At 43.6% G+C, this 25,174-nt stretch overlaps 1 protein-coding gene across 2 annotated transcripts in view; it reads right to left on the bottom strand.

Annotated features, from left to right (window-relative positions):
• NT5C2 (5'-nucleotidase, cytosolic II) overlaps positions 1-15,965 on the bottom strand; it is an 84,223-nt gene extending 68,258 nt beyond the window's left edge. For both annotated transcript variants that reach the window (XM_077823250.1, XM_077823252.1), the window contains exon 1: positions 15,915-15,965. The gene's annotated coding sequence lies outside the window, so the exon portion shown is untranslated. The remainder of the gene's footprint in view (positions 1-15,914) is intronic.
• Between the last annotated feature and the right edge of the window lie 9,209 nt (positions 15,966-25,174).

Raw genomic sequence — 25,174 nt, 5'->3', positions numbered from 1 at the left:
ACTGAGGTCATAAAGCAAGTCAACAGCAGAGGTGTCACCTGAATCCAGGAGTCCTGACTCCTGGTCCTCTGCACTAATCACTATACTGCACTCCCACTGTGGGTGTTGTAATACCCAAAGTGGGGCTAAACACCTCTAATACACATTGTGTGACATTATAATGTGTGTTCAAGGATGTGTGAGATATTTTAATATGTATTCAAACATACACGTATTCTGATTTTAATATTTAGCATTGGTTGTATTGTATGGAAGTTCAATGTCTTAAGAAAGTGCCAGATCATATTAAATAAATACTCAAACTTCTACAGCTATGGAGTGCTGCTTGCCAGAATAATATTTAGATTGACTCAGTCTTAGCAGGTTCATTAACAAGGCATCTTTTAATCTCCACACAACTCTAGTGCTCCCTACTTTTCTTCCCAAACTCTGCACTGACCTTTTGTTATCCCCTCTGTTTCAACAGTGCTCCCAGCTTTCCCTACTTGTTTGTCAGCTTCTATCACCTCAGTCCCTTCAATGCAGAGTGTGGTATGACTACATTGAACTCATGCACACTGAAGTCCTCTTTTTTAAAGGCCCACCTCTGCCGCATTACTTACCCAATATGTATACGTTACCTTGAGTCACAGTATGTCTACACACTGCAGTCAAACAGCCACAGCTGGCCTGTGTCAGCTGACGGGCGCTCAGGCTAAGGGGCTGTTTAATCACAGTGTAGATGCTGCAGCCTGAGCCCAAATGTCTACACTGCAATTGAACAAACAGCCCCTCAGCTGAGCCCCTTAGCTCGAGTCAGCTGACACGGAACAGCCACTGGTGTTTAATTACAATGTAGACATACCCAAATGCCTATTGTTATTCCCTTCTCCCTAATTTCTCTCTCTAGATTGCTAGTTCCTTAGAGCAGGAACCACTATTTTTGAAAGTTTGGGGTGCACCTAACACAGGTGCTATTGTAAATAAATAAATAAATAAATAATGGTATTAGGACCACTATCACCTGGATCTTTCACCTTGTCGATGGTACCTATATTTTATTTTTTAAAATATGATCATAAAAATTAAAAACAAACTACCTCCCAAAGTATGATGGTCTAATAATGTCAGCACTGACTTATGCCAATGAAAACAACAAAATCTAAAAATGGGTCTGAAACTTATTTTTACCCATTCATTTTTGCCAAACAATACACAGTTGACCTGTCATTTGCACTAGAAAGAACTGCATGGATAAAAAATGGAGTTCCAATTCCCAGTCTCAATTTCACTGTTTTGGAAGGATTAAACTAATTCCCTTAACTCTTCATTTACACATTTCTTGGGTTTTTTTGTGCCAATTCAAATCATTCTCAGCTTATCAGACACTAATTTTGTTTAGTAGCCAATCACAAAATCATTTCTGAAGGGCGTTTTAATTACTGATACTTTTGAAAAAATAGAACATCAATTACTTTAAAACGCTAGCAATTTTGTGAAAGCCCAAAATTTCCAAATGTAGGTAGAGAAGACTGTAAATGACCTAAACTTGAAGAACTCAGTGTAGCTCGAAAGCTTGTCTCTCTCACCAACAGAAGTTGGTCCAGTAAAAGATACTACCTCACTCACCTTTCTCTAAACCAGAAAAATTGTTATTTTGTTATTTTCTCTGCCTTGTGCCTGGTGTAAATTCCTCATTTTAAATAGTTTTACTCCTAAAGGGCTGCCTCTTTGAGAGCATTTTTTTATTCTTTTGATGACAGCAAATAAGATCCTCTTCCTGGAACAATAATTATTTTCATGGGATACAGGTAGCATAGTCTCAACTCACAGCGATTAGTTAATGTTTTTAGATGGCTCTGAGCATGAAAAGTGCAATATAACAGCTAAATACTATTAACAGGAAGGAATTTGCTGTTGAATTCTTGTTCACATTAACTGGAGATGTGCATGAATTGAATTGAAAATATGCCCTGTAGTTTGTAAGTTATACTAAAAGATATAATTGGATTCATAACACTACACCTGGGCCCCATTCATTGCACTGGCTTCCCATCCATTTCTTGGTGTTATTTAAGATCTATAAAGACCGATGTGGTTTGGATCATGTCTGCCACAGGGCCTCTCTCTCTCCCTGTGCACCACTGCAGTGGCTGAGACTGCTTAGCCAACAGTCCATAGGGAACTGGTCAAACATTTCTCAGTCATGCATTATATATTCGTTATAGCTTGGTTTACAGACTATAGTCTCTAGCGGGTTATTTCTGGATAGGTGTGGTAGCAGAGGGAAAAAGCTGTTTACAGAGTCTATTATGGACAGTGATTTAATTTCTGGCCAAATATCCTCTGTGTAGTGCACACAGGTGCTATGGTATTGCTGCATAATTAACTATTACATTAATTAAACAAACCAGTTTTTGTTAACTTACATGTCTTTTCCAGACACAATGGAGTACTGACACACTTACGCAAAATATTATTAATTACTTGTATCACTATAGTCATGAACCAACACCCACTTTGCTAGGACTGTACAGACCCAGAACAAAAGACCATTCCTGCCTCCAAGTGCTTACAATCTAAGTGTAAGAAAAGAGAGAACACATGGAAATGGAGACAGACGGGGGAGTACAATGAAATAAGGAGACAACACTGATCAGCAGGACAGGCAATGGTCTCAGCACACCAGCAGCCTAACCCTTGTCACGTTTTTTTATTCATCATGGGAAAGGAGAGTTTTGAAGAGGGATTTGCAGGAAGATAATGAGGAGGCTTTGCAGATGTTTAAAAAGGACCTCTTCCTAAGCTTGAGAAGCAACATGGGAGAAAGCATGAAGTTGCTTGTTTTAACATGTAACAGATGGGAGATGAAGGCTGGCTTCACTGACAGAGGTAGGAGTTGAGAGATGGGTGAAGGAGGAGAGGGTGTTGAAACAAGCTTCTTGTCTTCACTTTTATGTGACAGAGAAGCAGGAGCCAGTGGATGGATGCAAAAAGAGGGGTGACATGGTCAAAGCTATAGGCTAAGAACATAATCTTTGCAGCCACATTCAGAATGGTTTGAGTGGGGCAAGATTGTATTTATCAAAGCTAGAGAAAAGGGCGCTGCAGTAATAGAGACGCACGATGATGAGAACGTGGACAACACTTTTACTGTGTGGATGGCTAAAAAAGGCCATATCAGAGAAGTTATGCAGAAACAATCAGCAAGATCAAGACATAGCCTGAATGTGAGGACCTAGAGAGAGGTCTGAGTAAAAGATAACAAACAGGTTACACCTCTGAGTGAAAGGCAGGACAGTGGTGTTGACCACAGTGATCAAAAAAGGAGGTGGGGGGAGAGCCTGTGGGAGGAAGATTAAAAGCTCTGTTTTAGCCATGTTGAGTTTGAGCTGACGGCTAGCTATCCACAAGGAGATATGAAAGAGACCAGCTGAAATTTTACTTGGATCAGAATGAGAGAGGTGTGGAGCAGAGAGTTAGATCTGTGAGTTATCAGCACAGAGCTGGTAGTTGAATTGGTGTTCATGGGCGAGATTACACAGAGATAAGGTGTACAGGGTGATGAGAAGGGGACCAAGGACAGAGCTCTGTGGAATCCACGCAGGAAGTTGAAGGGGAGATGAGGAGCAGCCATTATTTACATTTTTACCATCACATTTTATATTCTTCTGTCTCCCAGAGAAGTTAAGCAATTTGCATAGGGTCAAAGAGTGAAACATGTCTCAGATGGGAATAAAATTCAGGAGTTCCTTGTTCAGTCCTCTAGACCCTGCAGCCTTACAGATTGCCTTGGCTCTCTCCATCAGTACCAGCGATAGCATTTTTTATTGTTTAGATATACTGTTGGTAGTCCACCGCTGACGACGAGGAGGAGGAGGATATTGTCGCAGTTCTCATCTGTGGCTACACATATGACTCTGAAGTCCGAACCCTGATGCAAAGAGTCGGTCGCACTGAGGGCATGGGAAGTCTGTATCTGTGATGTTTGATGATGCAGCTCTGGGGCGCCTTTCACGTGCAGCGTGGAGACGGTTTTGTCGATCCCGCTGAAATCTGTTACATGCTGATCTTGTCAGAGACCACCAGTGAGACATTTGCTCAAGCTCTTTGGGATTGATGCCAGCCACTGGAGACTGCTCTTCAGATTATCTTTGAAGCGCTTATTCAGATGACTTCTTTCTTTTGCCCTGACTCAGCTCCCCATACAAGATCCGTTTTGGGAGATGGTGGTCTTCCATTCTGATGACATGTCCAATCCACCTAAGTTGTCTTCTCAGTAACATTTCCTCAATGCTGGTTGTATTTGCTCTCTCAGGGACCTTAATATTAGTCACTCTATCCTGCCAGTGAATGCTCATTATTGAGCAGAGAGAGCATGTGTGAAATTGTTTGAGCTGTTCAATGTGATGTCTATAAAGAGTCCACGTCTCAGATCCATACAGGAGAGATGTTAGAACCACTGTACTGTAGATCTTCAATTTGGTGGAGAGACGAATGTTGTGTAGGTTAAGGATTTATGTTCAGAGACAGCTAAGGGCCTGGCTGGCTTTACTAATTCTGGAGGAAATTTCCTTAGCAAGGGAACTGACACTCAAGGTGGTGCTGCCCAAATATTTGAATTGATCCACACTTTTCAGCTGTGTGCCTTGGATGAAGATGGCCGGCACTGGGGCAGTAGAATGAGGTGCTGGTTGGAACAAGACCTCTGTCTTCCTGAGACCGATGGTGAGGCCAAAGAGCTGGGATGCTTCAGAAAATCTATCAGTGATGACCTGAAGGTCATCATGCTAGAAAGTAACATAGGACCCCGTGCTCCATACATCTGACCACCCAGCCATGGTGCTTCTAACAGTACCACTGGCCAAGCCATTAAGAAGAGAGGATCTGGTCACAGAAAAGAAGGAATTCTGATGGTGACCCTACATGACTTATTATGAATAAGGCCCCATAAACATAGAGCCAGCCTTGCACCATATATACGTAACCTTTAAAATATCGGTCATGGAACTCCCACCCAGGAAAAAAGAGAAAATTAGAGGTGAGCTGTCACCTATTGTTGAGCCAGGCAAAAGTCTATACATCTGTACCAACACACACAATTATTTTTTGTAATTAATCCCTACAACACAAAGTGCTGTGATGCTTGATTAACTAAATGTCCATAATACGTTTTGAGATCCTCACAGAGAAGGCACTATAAGCAAAGAGTATTAATAACATCCCTACTAGTTATTATTATAACATTCTGGCATATTTTTAATAAATGCTGCTTGTGTTTCTTTTATGCTGCCTTTGTGGAGATAATTCTTCATAGCATCAAAGATATCAATCAAATCAAAGGGTTTATTATTAACCTAAGAGATTTTGATTTTTTAATACTACATATGATGCACGGATAAAAACTAACATTCTTTGCTTGCTAATAATAATATTTAGCATTTCTTCAGCAATGCCTAGCCAAGGAACTTTCAAGGCTTCCAACAGTCCTGTGGAGTAGGCACGTATTATTATCTCCATTCTACAGATGTGGAAAATGAGGCAGAAAGACACAAAGTGATAAATGTGAGGTCACAGCGTGACCTAATGAGTCCAGCCAGGAACAGAACTCAGATCTCCTGACTCCAGGTCCTGTGTCTGAACCACAAGACCACCCATCCTCCCTCAGATAGTTGTAACAGCTTTGTCTGTCTTGAAACAGGAGCCGTAAACCTCTGATAAGTTAATTAATATATTTCCCAGTGTCCATGGAGCTTCTGCATCTCTATATCCTCTGCAGAGCTGCTGTACTCTAACATCAGTTCTGGCTTTATCATTCCCAACTGACAAATTTATGCCTCTTACCCCCAGTGTACTGTTAATGTAACACTAATTTTCTGCTTTCTCTACCACGCGTGCACAGTACTGTCATATATCTAGAAACAAAGAATAGGGGCCATACTTGCAAGACGGGAGACTCTATCCTGGGAAGCAGTGACTCTGAGAAGGCCTCACAGACCACGATGGCTAAGTGTGATGCTGTGGCCAAAAGGGTAAATATGTTTCTGTACTGTATAAACAGAGGAATATCAAGTAGGAAATTATATTTCTTTTGTATTTGGCACTGGTGCAGCCGCTACTGGAATACTGTGTCTAGTTCTGGTTTCCACAATTCAAGAAAGATGTTGATAAACTGGAGAGGGTTCAGAAAAAACTACAAAAATGATTAAAGGATTGGAAAACATACTTTATAATGAAAAACGTAAGAAGCTCAATCTGCTTATCTTAACAAAGAGAAGATTAAGGGGTGACTTGATCACAATCCATAAGTACCTACGTAGGGAACAGAAATTTGATAATAGAGGGCTCTTCAGTCTACAAAACAATGGTATAATAATATTCAATGGATGAAAGTTGAAGCAAAACACATTCAGACTAGAAATAAAATGCAAATTTCTAACAGTGAGGGTAATTAGCCATTGGAACAACTTATCACAGGTTGTGGTGGACTCTCCATCACTAGAATTTTGTTACTCAAGAATGGATGTTTTTCTAAAGATATGCTTTAGTTGAAATAGGAATGAACTGGGGACGTGCTATGACCTGTGTTAATCAGGCTAGTTGATCATAATGGTTCCTTCTGGCTTTCTAATCTACGAATAAAGGGGACTCTTGCCCTCTACAATGATACTAATTGACCACAAAACCAAGAAAATGCTTTGAAGTTGTTAATACAAGGTCAGTGTATGGACAAAAGGTTGCTTCTGGGGAATCTCAAAGTGTACTGTGCACAAAAAGCTTCCGCTCATTGTAAATGAATGAATACAGTACAAGACAAGACTTAAGAGTCCTCAATATTGCACCTATTCTACTCACTCTATTAAGACTCCTTCTATTAAGAGCTAATGCAACCCTGGGATGCAAAAACACGGGAACCCTAAGTAAGAGTAGAGACATTATTTTACCTCTCTATTAGGCCCTGGTGTAACAACTACTAGAATAAGGTGTCCAGTTCCGCTGTCCACAACTCAAGAAGGATGTTGATAAATTGGAGAAGGTTCAGAGAAGAGCCTCGAGACTGACTAAAGGATTCTAAAAGAAAACATGTCTTATGATAAACTCAAGGAGCTCAATCTATTTAGCATAACAAAGAAAAGGTCAAGGAGAGACTTGATTACAGTTTATAAGAATCTACATGGGGAACAAATATTTGATAATAGGATCTTCAATGTAGCAGAGAAAGGTATAACACAATCCAGTGAGGGGAAGTTGAAGCTAAACAAATTCAGACTGGAAATCAGGTGTAAATTTTTAATGATGAGAGTAATTAACCACTGGAACAATTTGCTAAGGGTTGCAGTGAATTCTCTATCACAGACTATTTTTAAAACATGACTAGAAGTGTTTCTAAAATATATGCTCTAGGAAATATTTTGGAGAAGTTCTATGGCCTCTTGGCCTGTGTTATACAAGAGGTTCCACTAGATGATCCCTTCTGGCTTTGAAATCTATGAAGACTGCACTGAAGTCCATTAAAATCTCCCTCTTTACAGTATGCTGCTGTTAGAATAATGCTCAACTCCTAAAAAAGTCTTGCACAGAAAAGGACACCCTAAAAATGTACAGCATGATTTAGTGCAGAGTTATCCAAATTGTGATGCACTGAGTGCTTTCTGGTAGTCTGGCCAGTCACACTGTGCCGTCTTTGCTCCTTGTTTCCAGCTGCTAAATTACATAAGGACATACCTAAAACTCATTAAATACTTGCTTATTATTGATCACTTTAGATAAGCTATTAGCAGCAGGAGAGAGAGGTGGGAGGAGGTATTTTTTCATGCTTTGTGTGTATATAAAAAGATCTTCTACACTTTCTACAGTATGCATCCGATGAAGTGAGCTGTAGCTCACAAAAGCTTATGCTCAAATAAATTGGTTAGTCTCTAAGGTGGCACAAGTACTCCTTTTCTTTTTGCGAATACAGACTAACACGGCTGTTACTCTGAAACCTTGCTTATTATTCTCCATGCAAGCAATTGCTCTAATTGCCACAGGGGTGACTATGTGATTAGGAACAAGAGACTAAGTTAATCTTTCTGCTAAAATGTATTCCACCCTATGAAAAAATTTGAGAACCACGGATTTAATTGTTTTAGCTGAAGACCAGGAATTGATTTTTGATCGAAGTACCTACCACAGCCAGACCCATATCCCTGACTGGGAGCCCTAGATGCTACAATAATGTAAATAATAAAAAGTGTGATTCCATCCTCTGTCACTGATTTGTTCCTGGAACCTTGGGTAAATCCCTGAACTACAACATATCTCAGTTGCCTTGGAAAGTGGGGACGATAATACTTATCCATCTTTGCAAAGTGATTTGAGATCCTCAAAGAAAATGCACAGACAGTACAAACTATTCTTGTTTTTACTACTGCTGTGCAATATCAACGGTTAACAGCTACAAAGGCTGATTTGACATTATAGCTGACACAAGATCATTTGTTTCAGAGTAGCAGCCGTGTTAGTCTGTATTCGCAAAAAGAAAAGGAGTACTTGTGGCACCTTGTCTCTAAGGTGCCACAAGTACTCCTTTTCTTTTTAAGATCATTTGTGACTATGTTGAACAGCACTGGTTGCAGTACAGATCCTTGGGGCTTCATTGTGAAAACTGACCATTTATTCCTACCCTTTGTTTCCTATTTTTAACCAATTACTGATCCATGAGAAGACCTTCCCTCTTATCCCATGACTGCTTACTTTGCTTAAGAGCTCTTGGTGAGGGACTTTGTCAAAGGCTTTCTGAAAGTCCAAGTACACTATATCCACTTGATCACTCTTGTCCATGTTTGTTGACACCTCAAAGAATTCTAACAGATTGATGAGGCATGATTTCCCTTTACAAAAGCTGTGTTGACTCTTCCTCAAAATACCGTGTTCTATGTGTGTGATAATTGCATTCTTTACTATAGTTTCAACCAATCTGCCAGGTACTGAGGTTAGACTTACCAGCCTGTAATTGCCAGGATCACCTCGGGAGCCTTTTTTAAAAATCGGTGTTATATTAGCTATCCATCAGTCGTCTCGTAAACTGGCAGACTTTTACTTTTCTATGCTACAGGTTTTGTTATACACCAACTTTGTCCTGGAAAAAATACAGGACAGCTCCCTACACATTCATGTGGCCGCTCTTTAGTAATAAGCTCTATAAATGACTGCAATATCTTTTAACATGTACTATACAAAGAGCAGTCTTCATGTATTATCAGTGGTCAGCATCCCAAGCTGATCAAATAATCCTGAGATCTGCACTGCCAAGTTAATTTTGTATTTAAAAGGATTTTTTTTTCTGTTTGTATTTTACCAAAGATATCAAAATACTAGCTCTGGTCTTTCCTGGTTTTACTAGAGGACTTTTTGGGAGTCTCAAAGGATGTATATATTGTGACCTCGCACACTTTAGTAAATGGTCCGGGGCACTGAATTTTTGACAAGGACATCATTTGTCCAATGGAGAAAGGGTGGACTTGTGGTTAAGACACTGGCCTAGAACTCAAGAGACCTGGGCTCAATAACCAGCTCTGTCACAGACTTCCTGTGTGATCCTGGGCAGGTCACTTAATCTCTTGTGCCTCTCTTCTTGAACAGAGATAATGCTGCCCTACCTCACAGGGGTGTTGTGAAGATAAATCCATACATAGTATAGTAACCAGATATCAAAGGGGTGCCTGCTGGATCTCTTTTTAAGGGGTACTATTATTCATATAGCACCAAGAGCACAACAGGCACTTAGCTTACCATGAGTCTTCTGGGCTTCTCCTTTTTTGCCCTTATTTTTTATTGTAACTCTTCCCCCCACCCCACTCTCCCAAAAGCTCTGTATTAGATGGCCCCAGCCTTTCAACTGACAATGGCAGGAACCAGCTGCATCCACCCTAAGTTCAATACCACTCCTCAGTTAGCCTTTGAGAACCTGAAATGCTCCCTTAGCCAAGGGAGTGAGCATGTTGCCTCTGCAGTACTCCCAGCCTATCAGACTGAGGGTCTCAAGATACGACCCATAGACATAATCCACTTTTTTCATCCCCCCTCTCCCCAAATGAAGTGTGAATGATTAAAGTATCTATGTAGCTTACTTATCATTCATTATATGCTAACGGTGAATTTAGATAAAATACATCTCCTGAACTGTGCTCTGGCCTTAATTGCTCAATCCAATCTGGTAACCCTGCAGCACTTTACATGTGATAAAAAAGCCACACTGACCTATCGGTTGAACAAGCAGGAAGATGAGGAAACAGGTAATATGACATTCATATCTGTATTTAACTGCAGTTACAGCATGTTGTTTCTCTAGATAAAGAGAGCACCGTTAATTTATTTTCTGACCTGTTTTTTCAGTCAGCGGTGGGCTGGACTGTCACATGATCTGCTCTGCCCCTTTTCCCTGGGAACTTCTGGGGCTGGTTAGCTGACTGAGTCAACCCAGAACACAGCAGCTAGACTCAACTGGGTTTAGGGATTATGATATATCCTAAGCTATCAGTAGAGTTGATCTCCCTCAGATACTTCCAACTCTTAATACTTAAAAAACTGACCACAAAACTGAGTTATTTTTGTTAGTAATTAATGGAGCTGGATGGATCAATTACCTCACCGTGATTGCTATGGATAGCACTTTCACAGCATGTCTTCACTTGAGGGTTCAACTTTGTTCCACTTCATTAAACCCTGTAGGAATGTTTTTATATATAAAGTGTTCCACACATTACACAGATGTCAGTGTGGAGAGCTACAAACATCTGGGCCAAAGCCAGCTAATTCAAGGGCCTACTCTTTTTGCTTTCTTAAGCAAACAGTGAAAAATTAGACTATTTCACAGCACTTTGTAGGAGCGCCTAAGGAAAGCTAAATCTCTATTTTTTCCTTTCCCTCAGGCCAACCCTACAATCTGCTTATTAAGTACACACTCAGTATAATAAATCTTTGTTTTGAAACATTCAGAGCATAACTGGGAGCTGTAAATATTATTCCTGTGGTTAGACAACTAAATTATACCTGGACTGTGAAATGACTTCAGGACACAGCTGGGCACAGTGGAGCACCCCATCCCCTTCTCTTTTTTCAGATGAATTTGTACTGGTGAAAGGAGCCAGACTGGCAGGTTTGCAGGCTGAAGCCCTCTGTTTAGCCACAGAATGGGTACAGCACAGGCAGCATTAGGGCAAGACTCCACACACTAGACCCTGCTAAAGTGCTTCATCCTGGTTCTGGAAAGAATATCTTCAGGGCTCTTCAAAGCTTGTGCCTTTGCCTTCTACCTGACTCCCACCCAAAGTTAGAGATGCTATGCTCAAACATTCATACGTTTGATTTAAAAACCCAAACAAGATGTGCAAACAGCAATATTACATCTACCGATATTTCACTACTGTAACCCTCACTCCCCCATATTTCTTCCTCCACCTTTGTTTATTTGTATCTCTGCTGTGTTAAGTTTGATCTAGCTGGTAAGATCCACAAGCCAAGGACCTATTAATTTTAATGGCCTATGTGTGCATAGCAGCACCGTATAAACAAATATAGGGGAGAAGGGATTAATGGCCCCTTTAGTCCTTGGTCTCTACCAAAACAGGGAGCTATATATCAGCAATTGTGACAGTGAGTTTTGCAACAGATGTACCTACGCAAAAGAAACTGGACTAAGATTGCCAACTAGCAAGAACTTTTAGTCACTGCCAATCTATGTCAGATTTTAACAAGTGACATAGCAGCAGAAGGCTTTACCCAGGCACAGAGACATTCAGTACTACACTTAAATAAGTGGGTGCAGTGGCTAAGTGTCAGGGAACTAATACTCAGGACAATGCACAGCAAATCTACTACTGAATATATTATAAAGTATACATTCTACTACATAATATGGTAGTCATAAGACTGTCTATATTTAAGGGATTATTGTGCTTCTCAGACGGGCAGAATGACTTATGCTCCTTCTTGCCCCGCCTATCATCTGAGGCAAGATATCATTGCCCATATATGTACGGTCTTTAACTTACCCCGTTGTGCTTCAATACCGTAAATGCTAAAGTTTTTCATAGCACTGGCCTGACCCTTCAACATACAGTCTGAAAGTGAGGAGTTTGGGGCAGAGTGGTTACCCTAATTTAGTCATATTTAGATAATATACTGCTCATGGCAGCCACCTTAAACACTGAATTTTTTTCCAGATATTGCATCCATTCTGTTTATTGTACATTCTGAACTTCCTTTGTGGTAATAAAGGAAAAGAAAAATAAACTTGTGTTGAGTGCTCTCTATTGGCAGGAAACAGCCTAACATTTTAGGAATCATTCCAATGAATGATGATCCATAATATTAAAATAATACAAACCACTAATACATGGATCTTACCCACAATACATAATAACGGTTTCTTCAGTAGCACAGAATGGGTCTGTTACACTGAGAACAATTAACATGAAAATTCATAATATGGAGATATCCAAAGAACAAGTTACGCCTAGACACAGAGTAGCCAAGTATCAAAGATTAATACTTTGGTCTTCTTAAAAGATGCCAATAATTCAAGTATTTTTCAAGTGAGCTTTATGCTGATGATTCACACCACTACAAACTGGGGGAAGAACAGATAACAGGGTATACAAAGTGGAAACTCCCCCACGCTGCCTTACTGATGTGTCTCAGATCTAACAGAGAGTGAAGACATAGAAGAGTGCGACAGGAGATCAGTCCCAAAGGCCATTCAATCCTTGTTCTCTTTAAGACAGCCAAACAGGGAGCCTGTTAGGATGTGGAACTTTCCATGAGGAATTGAGCTAGAACCACTCATTCACTTCCCAGAAGGCCAAACAGCTGAGACAGATAACAGCTTTGGATCATTACAGAGCTCTGCTAGATTTTAACCAATGGCCAAGTAGCAGAAAGCTCTGCTATATCAGATCACCGATGTCCCACAGCACTCTCTGATTCCAAGTCTGCAGAACTGGCTAGGCAGTTTAGCTTCCATTGCACATCATCCATCTGATTCTACCTATGTAGGATTATCTGGGAGGAGCTGCCAACAGTCAACCTTCCTCCCACGTACATATTCTGGAGCAGTTTGTGTTACTCCTGGGGATCTCAAAACTTAAGCTGAGCCTGAACCTGCAAACTAACTTGTGAGCACTATGAGCCTAATCTATAACCCGGTGGTTCTCAGCCAGGGGTACACATACCCCTTGGGGGTACACAGAGGTCTTCCAGGGGGTACATCAACTCATGTTGATATTTGCCTAGTTTTACAACAGACTACATAAAAAGCACTAGCAAAGTCAGTACAAATTAAAATTTCAAACAATGACTTGTCTATACTGTTCTATACACTGAAATGTAAGTACAATATTTATATTCCAAGCCATTTATTTTATAATTATATGGTAACAGTGAGAAAGTAAGCAATTTTACAGTAAAAGTGTGCTGTGATACAAAATCAGAAATAAAAATGCAAAAGTAAGTAAGTAGTTTTTAAGTGAGGTGAAAGTTGGGGGTACGCAAGACAAATCAGACCCCTGAAAACAGTAATCTGGAAGGTTGAGAGCTATCACTATAACCAATCCTCTGAGCCGTCTCTTCCCTAGACAATAGTTTCTATTACAAACTACATTTTATTAATCAGATTAAAAATCATATTTAACAAGCCCATATTTCCTTTTCCATGGTATTTGAGATTGTCTCCCGCACAAACACTTCATTTCTCTCAGCACAGACATGAAAATGTATTTATTTTCACTTTTGTTTCTTCTCATTTTTTAAATAAAGGTTACTTTTGAGATTTTCCCAAAGAGAATAATGTTTCAAGGTTCAGGTTCCAAACATTAAGGGAGACTTTTTTTTTTTTTTTTAAAGAAAACTTTAAGTTGACATTTGAAAATAGCCCAGTGTAAATATTTCTAGTGGTTTTAGCTTTTATAAAGCTTATTTTTCCAAAACCTAAATTTGGAGACATCCTTCACACTTTATTTAAACAAGCTTTATTTTAAAAAATTGCTTTAAACTGAAAAGCTGCCTGACAAATTTCACCTCAAACTGATCTTTAGCAAATGCCTTATAATAGTAATGCTAGAAAAGCAAATATATTGGCACAATTTCTGATCTCAAACCTCAGCTGAAAAGGTTCTCTCGCTCTCAAAATTTTTCACCCCTGTTTATATCTGTAACTGTATGTTACTCCATGGAGCATTTTGGAATACAGTACATTTAGGTGACAGGATACAAATAAAAATTGTATTGTAGTATATAACAAAACTACATTTATGCTTGACAACTCCAACTGTTGTTATAAGTTCCCAACTGATCTTTTGACCTCGAGACTAGCTACAATGGAGTTCTGCTCTAGAACATGACTATTAGGATTGTTTCTCAAATATTTCCAGAGCAAAAGTGCTCAGTGGACAAGTTGAAAATGTGTGTACGTTTTTTCTAACTGCCACCACTGCAAACTCAATATGGAAGTAAAAAAAAAAAAAAAGCTACGTCCTCTTTCTGGCTTACAATATCACAAACAACAAAGATCTGCAAACATTTATACACATTTAACATTACTCATATTACTCATATGAGTAATGTGAATAAGTATTTGAAGGATCAGGCCCCTAGTTAACAATTCTAGTAAGAGGAGCATGATAATACGTGACCCAGAATAGAACACAGCTCCGTCTCCCAGAGCTAACAGGTGTAAGAAGCAGCAAAATATATTTTAGTTAATGACAAGATATATTTTTCACTTCACAGGGGGTTGAGGAAGAAGGTGCCATTTTTACATAGTCATGAATATGAAACCCAGAACCAACAGGCCAAGTACCATCCTGGAGCATCCACATTAGAGTCAATTAAATGTAAACACCTTTAGAGGAATTCATCACCTCCACATTTTTACAAGAGCCTGAACCAGATAAAAGAGAGATGGAAGGGACCTATTAAATCCCTTAATATATCAGTAGCTAATGCAGAACTGGTGTACATTTTGCAACACAACATTGCCAGAAGTAGAGGCATTAAAAAAAGACAAGTAAAATGAAAGCACACCTGATATTTATTTGGTTCCCACCTGTCCTCTCTGGGTTATCAGTTCAAGCCTGACAGGGACCCATTTGCCAAGGCCAACTCAGTTCAAATAAAGCAAGTGACACTGAACCACCTTCTGATGCAAGGCTACCCTGAAAACACTTCCCATCCTGCCAAGTCAATTGCTTTCCTCTATACAGGGCATCACCCCTCCCTCAATCCCCAGCCCCAGGGGGAAGCAGGGATGAACTGTCCAGCTGCAGTTTGGTTTGCTGGGGCGCTCAGCCCAACATCCATGAGAGGAAATAAACGACAAGGGGTTCCCGGGCTCAGCCAAGCGGCCCCCTCTCCACCCAGAAGCCAGGGTGAGCCTGGAGGCTGCAGGGAAGAGAGCCTCAGGGGCTCACTCGATTTGGGGGGGGGAAGGTCCTCAAGCTGGTCTCTAGCCAGTCACTGCCAGGGAAAGGGGGCACCTCTCCTGAGGTGGAGGCACCCCTCAGTAACCACGCTGAAGAGAACCCCCCCCCCGGGTCACCTCAGGGATCCCCAAGGATCCCCTCAGCGATAGCACAAGGGAGCAGCTCGACTGGGGCAAAAGGGGGCACCCCAAGGACAGGGGGGCGCGTGGGGGGGTCCTGCCCTGGGGCGCTGCCCGCGCGAGGAGGGGGCGCGTGGGGGGGTCCTGCCCTGGGGCGCTGCCCGCGCGAGGGGGGGGCGAGGGGGGGGTCCTGCCCTGGGGCGCTGCCCGCGCGAGGGGGGGGGGCGTGTGGGGGGGTCCTGCCCTGGGGCGCTGCCCGCGCGAGGGGGGGGCGTGTGGGGGGGTCCCGCCCTCGGCTACTCCCTAGGTGAGGGGGTCTCTCGCGGCGGGGGTCCCGGACTCCCAGCTTCCTCACCTGCAGCCGCTCTGCGAAGAAATAAACCGCACCACAGCCGCAACACGGGGGCGGCCGCACTGCGCAGGCGCGGCGTGCGCCCCGCCCCGTAGCCAATAGACAGGGGACGTGGAGCGGGGAGGGGGGGGGAGCACCCACTCCGCCAGCGCAGCCGCACACAGACCCTGCCAGGGACCGGGGAGAGTGTGCAACGCCCCAATACAGCCGCACACAGACCCTGCCAGGGACCGGGGAGCGTGTGCAACCCCCCAATACAACCGCACACGGATTCTGCCACCCCCTGGCTTAAACCTCCTGGTTCCCATCATACACAGCATCTGCAGTTTGGTTCAATGGCTTTCAACACCCCCACTATACAAATTGTTCCAGCACCTCTCCTGGAGACACCTGGAGGGTGATCTAGGGAGTGGCGCCAGGATCAACCCCAAAGCAAATGGGGGACTGGGGGCTGTGTGCAGAAGAGGATGTAATGCATTCAGCCCTTTGCAGCAATCACACCCTGGCTTCACACAGTGCTTGGAGCACTCCGCCCGGATTCAACCCATGCCGCTACACCTCTGCAGTTTGATTAGCCTTTCGCTCAGCGTCTGCAGCATAGTCTTTGCTCCTTGCCATGTACGCCCCCCGCCCCCCAAACTGCAACAGGAGTGGTAGTGCAGGGTGCCCCTTCTCAGTGACATTAACAATCAGAGCTGGCGGTACCAGTCTCCCCATCCCAATGGCTTTGCAACGAGGGCTGGTGGTGCCAGGCTGGCCACCCCATTGCACTGGAATCAGGGACAATCATTTGGCCAAGTGGCTGGAGAGCTGGTTGGTTCTTTTGTGCATGGTAAATACTGTAAAATATCAAAAGCTGCATGTTCTCTGGCCTGGATGAAAAATGCGGCAGTGTGTGGGAGTGATTATGGGGGAACAGATGATACAGTAGCATGGGGTAAGTAGCGAAGCAGTTGATGGGGTTGGCCATATGTACGCTACAAAATTAAGTCGACTTTATCTAATTCGACCTTGAGCCTCTGAATGAATTAAGTCGATTGTGCGTGGCCACACCATGCTCATTGTCTCCATGGAGTGCGTCCTCAGTAGCAGTGCCTGCATCAATGCACAAAGTAGTGCATCGTGGGTAGCTATCCCAAAGTGCAACTTGCCGCAGTGTGTTTTGGGAAATTTGTGCAATGCCTCATAGGACCAAAACATTGTCCTGGGGAGAATAGGAACATTGTGTCGGCATCCCACTCAATGGCAAACAACTCAGTGGTTTTCACGCCTTAAAACGCATGCACCAGAACCCCAGAAGCATGGAGCCTGCTCAGTTGTGCACTCTTGCTGCGAGCATCTCAAACATCTTGCGCCTTCTCCTGCAGCGTTTCCAGAGCCGAAGTAGGGTCTGCTGCACAGAACATAGCAATGTCCTGCAAGCAGCCCTGCTGCAAGCCATTGAAAAAAGCAATTCACAGTTACTACTGACAGTCACAGAGCAGCTGCACACTGTTGAGCACCGTTTCTGGTCCCAGAGTAGCAGCTGTGTTAGTCTGTATTCGCAAAAAGAACAGGAGTACTTGTGTCACCTTAGAGACTAACAAATTTATTTGACCATAAGCTTTCGTGAGCTACAGCTCACTTCATCGGATGCATGCAGTGGAAAACACAGTAGGGAGATTTTCTATACACAGAGAACATGAAACAATGGGCGTTACCATACACACTGTAATGAGAGTGATCAGGTAAGGTGAGCTATTACCAGCAGGAGAGAAAACAAAACCAAAAACCTTTTGCAGTGATAATCAAGATGGGCCATTTCCAGCAGTTGACAAGAACGTGTGAGGAACAGTAGGGGGAGGAAATAAACATGGGGAAATAGTTTTACTTTGCGTAATGACACATCCACTCCCAGTCTTTATTCAAGCCTAATTTAATGATGTCCAGTTTGCAAATTAATTCCAATTCAGCGGTCTATCGTTGGAGTCTGTTTTTGAAGATTTTTTGGTGCATCATCAAAGATCTACAACCTATCCTGAAGGACGACCCACCAGTCTCACAGATCTTGGGAGACAGGCCAGTCCTTGCTTACAGACAGCCCCGCAACCTGAAGCAAACGCTCACCAGCAACCACACACCACACAACAAAAACACTAACCCAGGAACCTATCCTTGCAACAAAGCCCATTGCCAACTGTGTCCACATATCTATTCAGGGGACACCATCATAGGGCCTAATCACATCAGCCACACTATCAGAGGCTCATTCACCTGCACATCTACCAATGTGATATATGCCATCATGTGCCAGCCATGCCCCTCTGCCATGTACATGGGTCAAACTGGACAGTCGCTATGTAAAAGAATAAATGGACACAAATCAAACGTCAAGAATTATAACATTCAAAAACCTGTTGGAGAACACATCAATCTCTCTGGTCACTCGATTACAGACCTAAAAGTTGCAATTCTTCAACAAAAAATCTTCAAAAACAGACTCCAACAAGAGACTGCTGAATTGGAATTCATTTGCAAACTGGACACCATTAACTTAGGCTTGAATAAAGACTGGGAGTGGATGTGTCATTACGCAAAGTAAAACTATTTCCCCATGTTTATTTTTCCCCCCTACTGTTCCTCACACGTTCTTGTCAACTGCTGGAAATGGCCCATCTTGATTATCACTGCAAAAGGTTTTTAGTTTTGTTTTCTCTCCTGCTGGTAATAGCTCACCTTACCTGATCACTCTCCTTACAATGTGTATGGTAACACTCATTGTTTCATGTTCCCTGTGTATAGAAAAGCTCCCTACTGTATTTTCCACTGCATGCATCCAATGAAGTGAGCTGTTGTTGGATCATATTAAAGAAGTTCTGTATTAAAATCAAGAATGAGTTTGATTCCCCATAGTTTAAATTCCAGGGTATTACTAATTAAGAGGTCTCTTGGTTTTTAGTACTGTTTCTCTCCCTCTATGTGTGAAACTTGCAAGCTGCTAATTGTGTTAGTACATTCTAAGACAGAGTCTGTTCTCAAAGCAATTCTTTGTAACAACAACTACTCACACAGAGAGAGACTCAAAGCAATACTCTGTAACAACAGAAACAGCACCCAGAGACTCCCCGCCCTTTTGTTGTATTCATCTCGCTTTGTTAACAATTGTGATTAAAATAGAGATAGAGGATGTATGTGGATGGATGCTTGGTGTGGATAATAACTGAATGATCAGGGAGGTGCCAGCCTAAGAATCCAGTGTCCATCGGCTGAAGAAGAGGTCAAGTGGAAATAACCAGAGGACCCCCGGAGGGCAGACTGGAATCCACCCAACAGCCTCAAGAATGGGAGAACCAAAGAACAAGATAACATCTGGCAGCACGGAGCCGTCAGGAATGTGACATCTGCTGATTGATTCAGCAACAGCATGATGAAGCAATTCCCATAGACTGGCATAGAAAGAAATTCCTATAAAAATGGACTCTAGAAAGTGAGAACTTTGGGGTCTGATTCTGCAAACCAACTTCCAGGAGCATCAGATGAGCATCTGACAGGGCTCTGCTCCCTCCTCAAGTCCAGGCCACCTGGCCAGTGGCCTGGCATGAGCAACTCTAAGGCTGGTAACTATGATAACAACATTACAGAACCTGTGTGTGTGTGTGTGTGTGTGTATGAATGAATGTGTGAATAAATATGAAATTGAATGGAATGCTATAGCTATAACTAACTGCTTACTATGATTCTTTCTGTATTCACAGTAAATGTGGCATTTTGCCTTTTCCCCTTTAATAAAATCCTGCTGGTTTTTATTGTATTGGTATAACACTGTAGCTCACGAAAGCTTATGCTCAAATAAATTTAGTCTCTAAGGTGCCACAAGTCCTCCTTTTCTTGTTTCTCGTCCCGTGAAACAAGCACTGACTGGTGGGACTGCATCATTTTGCAGGTCTGGGATGACAAGCAGTGGCTGCAGAACTTTCGAATGCAGAAGGCCACCTTCCAGGAACTTTGTGCAGAGTTTTCCCCTGCCCTGCAGTTCAGCCTCACAAAAATGAGAGCTGCTCTGACAATGGAGAAGCGAGTGGCAATCACTATTTGGAAGCTTGCAACGCCAGACAGTTACCAGTCAGTGGGGAATCAATTTGGAGTGGATAAATCACTTTGGGAGTTGCTGTGCTCCAAGTGTGCAGGGCCATTAATTGACTTCGGCTATGAAGGGTAGCAAGTCTGGGAAATGTGCAGGACGTAGTGGATGGTTTTGCCGCAGTGGGGTTCCCTAACTGTGGTGGGGTGATAGATGGCACAAATATCCCCATCTTGGCACCAGACCAGCTTGCCAAAAAGTACATAAACCAAAAGGGATACTTTTCAATGGCATTGCAAGTGCTGGTGGATCACAGGGGGCATTTCACCGACATCAGCGTAGGATGGTCGGGAAAGGTTCATGACGCGCACATCTTTAGGAACTCGGGTCTGTTCAAAAAGCTGCAGTCTGGGACTTTCTTTCCAGTCCACAGAATGAACATTGATGACATTGAGATACCTATAGTTACCCTGGGGGACCCAGCCTATCCCTTGCTCCCATGGCTCATGAAGCCGTACACCGGCCGTCTGGACAGCAGTAAGGAACGGTACAATTATAGGCTCAGCAAGTGCAGAATGGTGGTTGAATGTGCCTTTGGTCGTTTGAAAGGGCGCTGGAGCAGTTTACGGACAAGGTTGCACCTTAGTGAAGAGAAGATCCCAATGGTTATAGCTGCTGACTGTGTGCTCCATAATCCCTGTGAAAAAAAGGGGGGAAATTTTCCACAGGGTCTGGCAGTTGAGACAGATCACATGGCAGCCATTTTTGAGCAGCCAGACACCAGGGCAATAAGAAGAGCACAGCAAAGGGCACTGCGTATCCCGAGGCTTTGAAAAGCCGTTTCAATAATGAGTCACAGTAATGTGAACTGCTTGTCTGCATTGTGCTTTCCCAAACCTTCATCTGCCTTGTATCACTGTCCTTGTAAAGCCAACCCCTCCCCCCAAGCCCACTGCTTCTATCAATAAAGAACATTTATTTCTCAAATCCATTTACTTTATTTAACAAACATAAGTAAAGAAGGGGAACAGGAAAAAAAAGGTAACCTTGGGGAAAAGAGGTTGTAAAGTTGGAACGGGAGAAACATTTTCAGCTGTCAGAATAGCAGCCATGTTAGTCTGTATCCGCAAAAAGAACAGGAGGACTTGTGGCACCTTAGAGACTAACAAATTTATTAGAGCATAAGCTTTCGTGAGCTACAGCTCACTTCATTGGATGCATGCAGTGATCCGATGAAGTGAGCTGTAGCTCACGAAAGCTTATGCTCAGATAAATGTGTTAGTCTCCAAGGTGCCACAAGTACTCCTGTTCTATTTTCAGCGGTGTAACATAACACCGCATTCCAGACCATCAAAGGCCTGTGAATGGGCGCCTTCTGTTCCTTGTACCCTCCCCCACTTGGGGGAGGGTGATTCTGGGCCAGGCGATGCTGGCTGGCTGTCCACCAGGGTCTGCAGGGGGACTCTACCCTCCTGCTTCTGTTCCTGCTATTCAACCAGACGCCTCAACAGGTCTGCTTGGTCCCTCATAATCTGAAGCATCTCATCCTGCGCTGCTCGCTCTTGCTCACTGGAAGCTTTCCTGCTCTCCATGTCCATGTCTAACTGTGACGGGTTGGATCACAGAAGGCCCCTGGGGAACTGCCACCTGATGTGCTGAGACTACCTCTGAGCCCATTTTCCCTGGCGGCGTGGGACTTCAGCGCCCTGCCTGGTTGTGCCAGACATGCCAGCCTGCTACAAACACAGACCCAGGTCTGAACCACGTCCCCCAAAAGCTGCAGGCTTAACTGAAAACAGCCGAAGAAGTGCTCCTGTTTCCAGCACTCGGATACCCAACTCCCAATGGGGTCCAAACCCCAAATAAATCCGTTTTATCCTCTATAAAGCTTATACAAGGTAAACTCATAAATTGTTCGCCCTCTATAACACTGATAGAAAGATATGCACAGCTGTTTGCACCCCCCCTCCAGGTATTAATACTTACTCTGGGTTAATTAATAAGTAAAAAGTGATTTTATTAAATACAAAAAGTAGGATTTAAGTGCTTCCGAGTAATAACAGACAGAACAAAATAAAATAAAATAAAATAAATAAAACACGCAAGTCTAAGCCTAATACAGTAATAAAACTGAATACAGATAAAATCTCACCCTCAGAGATGTTCCAATAAGTTTCTATCACAGACTGGAGGCCTTCCTAGTCTGGGCCCAGTCCTTTCCCTGGTACAGTCCTTGTTCCAGGTCAGGTGGTAGCTAGGGGATTTCTCATGACTGCAGCCCCCTCTGTTCTGTTCCACCCCATTATATATCTTTTGCACAAGGCGGGAATCCTTTGTCCCTCTCTGGGTTTCCACCTCTCCTTCTAAATGGAAAAGCACCAGATTAATGATGGATTCCAGTTCAGGTGACATGATCACATGTCACTGTAAGACTTCATTTCCCACTTGCCAGCACACAGGTGTACAGGAAGACATACAAGTAAACAGAGCCATCTACAGTCAATTGTCCTGGTTAATGGGAGCCATCAAGATTCCAAACCACCATTAATGGCCCACACTTTGCATAATTACAATAGGCCCTCAGAGTTATATTTCATATTTCTAGTTTCAGATACAAGAATGGTACATACATACAGATAGGATGACCACACTCAGTAGATTATAAGCTTGTGAGGTGTGCACGTTGCTTGTGGGGTGGTGGTAGGGTCACCCCCGAGAATCGCATGCAGCTCATTGTAGAACCGGCATGTGTGGGGTTCAGCACCAGAACGCCGGTTCGCCTCCCTTGCCTTCTGGTACGCTTGGCGAAGTTCTTTGATTTTCACACGGCACTGCTGGGTGTCCCTCTTGTAGCCCTTCTCCCCCGTTCCACGAGCGATCTTTGCACAGATGTCAGCATTTCTTCTGCTGGATCGGAGCTCTACCTGATCAGACGCTTCTCCCCACACAGCGATGAGATCCGACACCCCCTGTGCAGACCAGGCTGGAGCGTGTTTGGGCCGTGTAGTCTCCATGATCAGCTGTGCTCAAGCTGGCATGTTCCCAATGCTGATCAAACAGGAAATGGGAAATCAAAAATTCCCGGGGCTTTAGCAGGGGTGGGGCTGTTTCCTGTGTACCTGGCTACAGTGCAGCAGAGTTAAGAATGATCTCCAGAGCGGTCACAGATGAGCATTGTGGGACACTTCCTGGAGGCCAATTCAGTTGAATTACACAACGCTGCGTCTGCACTACCTCGCAGTCAGCCCATGAAAATCAAATTAAGTGCTACGCCTCTCACAGAGGTGGATTACAGAAGTCGACATTAGAGGCGACTTAGGTCAGCGTAAAGGACCTGGTCGTGGAGACACATACATTAACAGGTCAGCGCAAGGTGGCTTCCTTCGACCTAACTTTTTAGTGTAGATCACTAGTGTGGGAGAGTGAGGCTGGTGCAAGCAAGGGAAGTGAAACAGGAAATCACAGGGCACTAAAAGACAGAGAAGACTCCTGTGTGTGTGTGCCGAAGCTGTCTAGCCACTAGAATCTCTCCACTGTGCTATGCCCCTTTGTTTTCAGTTTTAACCAGAGGTGAAAGTAAGCCGGTCTGGTCCGGTACGGCGTGCTGGATCGGACTGGCTTCCCCAGGCTGGCGATTTAAAGGACCCAGGGCTCCCCACAGTGGCCAGAGCCCCGGGCCCTTTAAATTGCCTCCCGAGCCCCGCTGCTGGAGCCCTGAGGTAGCAGTGGCAGGGCTTCAGCGGTGATTTAAAGTGTCCGGGGCTCCCCGCAGCAGCCGGAGCCTCAGGTCCTTTAAAGCGCTGCCCAAGCCCCGCTGCCAGAGCCCTGGAGTAGCAGCGGCAGGGCTCCGGCGGTGATTTAAAGGGCCTGGAACTCCACTGCGGTAGCGGCAGCTGGAGCCCCGCGCCCTTTCAATCGCCCCTGAGCCCTGGGCTCCAAGCCGCCTCTGCAGCTCGTAGCTCGGGGGGTGATTTAAAGGCCCCGGGGGTCCCAGCTGCAGCCGGAGCCCCTGGGCCTTTAAATCTTGATTTAAAGGGCCCTGGTATTCAAAAGCCCCACCTCTTCCGGTTGAGGCCACGCCCCCTGCTCAGGACTCCGGCATACCGGTAAGTCCTTTAAATTACTTTCACCCCTGGTTTTAACTGATTTTTACTGACAAAATCCCACGTTTTACAAAAAGTATTATTTTTTCCCCAATTTTCACCCTACGTTTGTATCTTTCAAATATATATAAAAAAACTTGTTTTATTAGGAAAATACAATGCATTGCATGAGATATCTGTATTACAATAATACATTAGTCTGCATATATGCAAAGCTGTCTGTTGAAGTAAGGCTATGTATTACTCTAGAAGATACACACAATAAACAAACAGGGACACATGCAAGCTCAGAAGTGCGTGCACATCTGAACATACTGATGAATCTCACGCCCACTACGTACACATTTCAAGCTGTTAGCAGACAACGGTTTAAAGATCTGACACACTAAAATGGGAAGAAAATCAAAATCTGTCCTTCCATCCACCAAAATAAACGCCAATATTTACCCAGAAAAATTAATAGTTTTTGCACCAGTTTTCAACTGCTTTTGTTGTTGTAGTAATAAACACTGAGCCCCAGACCTGCTGCTTTCACAACACGGTGCATGAAATACTTTGCGAAGAACCCCTCCAAGCATCTCGCACGCTACAGTGGATACTTCAGCAGAGCCTGAGACAGAGACCCCTGCCATGAACAGTGAGGAGGTGTGGGGGGAGACACATTGGGGGGGGGTACCACAAGCTATGCCACAAGCCAGGACCTGTTTGATACCCTTCTGCAGTCTAGTCAATCCCAGCAGCTGAGCACCGGGGAGCCCAATGCTGCTGAATGCATTTTTCTTTACAATGTTTAAATTTAGAGATGGCGACTAGCCCACCCCCAAGCTAACAAGACACAGGTACAGACGCTCCCCGACTTACGCAATTGTTCTGCTCCGGAAAGCCTTGCGTAACTCAAATTTTGCGTAAGTCGGAAACATATACCCAACCATTACACCAAAAAAACCCCCAACCCTCCTATTTCTAGTTTACGGAACTTTTTCCATAAGCGCGGATTTGCATAAGTCGGGTCTTGCATAACCCAGGGAGCGTCTGTATTGACTCATCCTTGTTTTACTCGTACAAGAAGTAGAGATACAACAAATGGAGGTGGAGTTATC

Source organism: Eretmochelys imbricata, chromosome 7, assembly GCF_965152235.1.
Source record: "Eretmochelys imbricata isolate rEreImb1 chromosome 7, rEreImb1.hap1, whole genome shotgun sequence".
NCBI classification, from domain to species: domain Eukaryota; kingdom Metazoa; phylum Chordata; order Testudines; family Cheloniidae; genus Eretmochelys; species Eretmochelys imbricata.
Note: the sequence above shows the minus strand (reverse complement) of the source record. Positions and strands in the feature narration are given on the sequence as shown.